This window comes from Amborella trichopoda, chromosome 5, assembly GCF_054954075.1.
Source record: "Amborella trichopoda isolate Santa Cruz 75 chromosome 5, AtrichopodaSantaCruz75HAP2 v2.0, whole genome shotgun sequence".
In the NCBI taxonomy this organism is placed as follows: Eukaryota; Viridiplantae; Streptophyta; class Magnoliopsida; order Amborellales; family Amborellaceae; genus Amborella; species Amborella trichopoda.
Genome location: NC_142340.1, coordinates 40,747,561 through 40,751,727, shown reverse-complemented (window position 1 = coordinate 40,751,727; position 4,167 = coordinate 40,747,561). Strand labels below are relative to the sequence as shown.

Sequence of the window (4,167 nt, the reverse complement as noted above, 5' to 3'; positions counted from 1 at the left end):
TTTCGGGCCAGAACTCTCTCTCTCTCTCTCTCTCTCTCCTAGTAATTGATAAGTCTGAAAATATGGAAGTCGCTCAAATTTACAGCTTTCAGTGCATGACAATGTAATATAATATGCCTATGATCTATGCTCAGTCTTTATGGGTGGAATTTGGTCAAATTTACAGGTTGTGCGCCACTTTTAAATTTAAGATGGTTCTATTCCTGGCGCGTAGTAACTTTAGAATGGGTGATATAGAAGCGTTAGTTTTCGAATGGAATTGGGTTGGAACCAGTGTTACAGAGCGCTTTGAATATTTTTTTTTGGTGTTATACATTAAATATGTCTGACTTATTTTAAACACATATGCCTAAGGTCAGGGCAGTAGAGTTGATATCAAACCACCTTGTGATTCGGAGTTCGAATTCTACCCATATACTTTCCTTGTGGTTATATTTATTTTTTTTTGTAATTTTTTTTACCATTAAAAAGATTAACATCTGGGTTTTGAGTACGCTTTGTTTTAGTTGAACTATTTATTAACGTACAATATATATACAATTTAGTTGAACTATTTTAGCAACTTACAATTTATATACAATAATAATATTGTCATTATTAATTTTATAAATGTGTTGGAAAGTATTGACATTCACGTACAAGACTCTTAGACTAGATACATGTAACATTGGTTGGACCTTATCTCAATTGGGATACAATAGGTTTGTGAGAGAGGGTTCAAGGGTAAATAATTTACAGAGAGGAGGGATATTGGGTTACAATCCCATTGGTGTTCTTTCATTCTTATAGAAAGCAATGTTTTAAAACTTGGGCATGGAACTGGGTAGGCACGCCAGGATTTGAGTGGGAAAGTGAGACTTGGTAGAATATTAAAAAATTAAGGAAAAATTATAAATATCTCCAAATTTATGCTTTCTAGGTATGACCCTTCAATGCTTTTGATACTACACTATCAGGTTTTGCATCAACCCTTCAAGTAAAAAAATTGATTTTTTGTATTAAAATACCCACATTTTAACCCTTGTTTTATCGATTTCTTATCATGCTCCCATTTTCTCCCTCTAAGTTGTGCCACTCACAACTTCAATAAATGTGCCGGACATGCATGATTTCAAAATAAGCTAGTCCGACGCATGTGGTGCTAGATTGGCAAAATATTATTCACAAAAGTCGGTCCGACATTTTTGTCGGACCGACACATTTTGTGAGTAGCCGGTCTGGTGGTCTAGCACATTTTGTGCCGAACCAACATATTTTGAAAATAAGGAAGCTAGTTTGACACACTTATGTGCCGGATCGGCACATGTGGGGCATCACATTTTATGAGAGAAACGTGAGTTAAAATGGATATATATTCGGTGAAAAAAAAAAAAAAAATCAAACATGGGTTAAATTGGGGAAGACATGGCTAGAAAGTACATAATGGGGAGTATTTATAATTTTCTAAAAAATTAACAACCTTGGAACAGAGCCGTTTCCCTTGTGTTTCCACTCCAACCCGGCTCCTTGCTAGGTCCAATTGACCCGCTCTAGAGTTGGGCAAATTTCAAGACCCTGATAAAAACAATTAAATGTTATACGATATAAGGAATGCAACTCTTTCCACCATCAATCTAAACATTGAGTTTCATGTCCGTAACATTCATATTGTATGCACTTGCTTTGTCTTTTAGTTGTATGATTTACTCACTATAATTCAAAATGAGTATGGCAATATTGTTGTGATATAGGTGGCAGGATATTCTTGTATACAATACTTTGACCTGTGAATGTAGTTTAAAATTTTATAACCAATACATGCACATGCAAGTGCAAATACAATTTTACAATTGTTACACCTAAACAATACAACTAGTTTTGACTCTAATACCTCTTGACAAACTCAAAATAACTGCTCAATGGAGTCCCGATACAAAATCCTAAACATCTGGTACACACAAGCAATTTTTACATAGACTGTACATGTAACTTTGTTATCATTAATACACATCATTAACAACACAAATTCAAAGCTCAATGACTCACAACTGTTATGAACTTAAAACCACAATAAATAGAGTGTCAAAAAATACAAAGGGAAGCCAATAATTGAACTCTTAATCCACACATCATAAATCAGATCTTTTAAGGAGTTAGTGTTGTCCCATAGATAAAAGCATGGACGGTGTAAATTCAAAGGCGTACTCACTCACACCGATGGGAAGTTTGAAATCACTAATTCACTACTTTATATTGTTCAAAATGTGTGTGTGAGAGAGAGAGAGATCCAAACCTCGTATGTACCAGTCAAACTCAGAGAGGTTGTGTAGGGCACTCCGATATTCGTCCAGGTGTAAGGGTATGGTTTCATCATCTTTGTACGCTAGACTCCTCGTCTCCACAGCAATAATCCATGCCTATACGGATCAGATACTGCAATCTGCTCATAGGCCAAAATCTACCCACAAGAAGAAAAAATAAAAAATAAAAAATAAAAAAAAGGTAGAAAGTGAAGCATCAGATACTGCAATATGCTCATAGGCCAAAATCTATCCGTTAAAAAAAAAAAAAAAGAAAAAGAAAAAAAAGAGAGGTTTGAAAAGTAAAAAGTGAAGCATGTACATGCAAGAATAACACTCCCCGAGGCAGATGTCGGCTCCTGTGAGTGACCTGCTCATAAAGACCTCGTAATATCCGAGCCAAAATAGCTGGGACTCATGATTGTCCCAAAAGGCAACTAACTGCAAGAGGAATAAGCGAAGAAGCAACGTCCTATGACCAGGCCAACTAAGCAAAAGAAAAAGGTCCAAACCTGAAGCTCTGAAGACCCTTGTGCTTTGACATGAACCAAGGTTTCCAGGTCAATCCATTCGACTCTAGGAGGAAACCTAATACCGAGGAAGCGATAACCCAAAGGCGCATGGTCATCAATTTCCGATAGGAGATGGTAGGGGCTTTCGGTGAGCTGAAGCCCGGAAATGCGAGCCAGCTCCTCTAAGGTAAGCGTCAATAGGAGATGGTAGGGGCTTTTGGTAAGCCGGGGCCCCGAAATTCGAGCCAGCTCTTCTAAGGTAAGCTTGGCCTCACCAGTTGGAAGAAAAAATGTATTGGTAAGCGAATTGAACCGCTCAAGCGATGCCTTGAGCAAATTAAAATTGACATGGGACTCTCGCCATGAGAGAAACCCCCATCATAGACAAAAGTGCCCAATTCCACCCAAACCTGAACGGAATCATACTATTCTTGAAACCAGCCTGGGATTAGAGGATAATCTCGAAGCCGTTGCGGCCTCTCGCCACCAAGAAGATCATAGGCAACATGAGTTGGCAACCCCTCCTCAGGGAAGGGCTGAGACTCACTAAAGGAGGGAATATCCTCCTATCGAGTCAAGGTGACGGGGCTCGAACATTTTCAAAAATTGAATGGAAAGCGAAAAACTAAGCCAAAAAAGAAGTTCGAAAGTAGTGAAATGTGCTACCTGATGAACTCCGGGACCTCCATTTTATAGGATCAGGGTTGGAGGATCCGACAAAATTAGCATATGCATTAATGTTGTTGCCAATTCCATTGAAAAGCGATCACTTACACTGAAGATCACAATACTTAGGAGCTGAAATTGGGACCTGGATTTGCAGGTCTGGAACTTGCGGCTTCCCGCCTTGACGGAATTGCCAAGAGTGTGTCGAACACTGCTAGATGACCAAAATACCCTCAGGGTAAAAATGGTGTTGTCAACTTCGTTGACACTATTGCCAAATGTATCAGACCGACTTGTGCAAGAAAGCTTCATTGGACCCTCGAAGAGTTTCCAGATTCAAAAAGAGGCAAGAGAGCAAATCTTGGCCAGATAAACCGGATGTCCCAGACGCAAAAGTCCCCAAAATTCAGTGTCCCAATGGGGCCCCCGACGGTGCTCGATAGGGACAACGGCATATCTTTGCAATTATGTCCATCACTGCATGATATAATACTGCTTAGTTAGTTAGCTCCCTGATCGTATGAGCTTAAACCCTGTGCCATTTTTAGCTTCAAAATATCGTCTTTAAATAGCCCCATGGTGCCAAAAACCATGCCGTCTATAAAAAAATCTTTACATATTCTCAAACCTAGATACAGGGGCAACCCTAATCTAGATACTCTCAATATTATGTGTATGTGATTTTCAAAAACCTTAATTATTTTGATTAA

The 4,167-nt window shown here is 38.7% G+C and overlaps 1 long non-coding RNA gene across 1 annotated transcript; it reads right to left on the bottom strand.

Moving 5' to 3' along the window:
- Window positions 1-1,757: 1,757 nt before the first annotated feature.
- On the bottom strand, window positions 1,758-3,934 carry LOC148782098 (uncharacterized). Its single transcript, XR_016056294.1, has 2 exons — window positions 3,458-3,934; window positions 1,758-2,437 (listed from the first exon to the last, which is right to left on the bottom strand). It is a non-coding gene; the product is annotated as an uncharacterized LOC148782098 (long non-coding RNA).
- Between the last annotated feature and the right edge of the window lie 233 nt (window positions 3,935-4,167).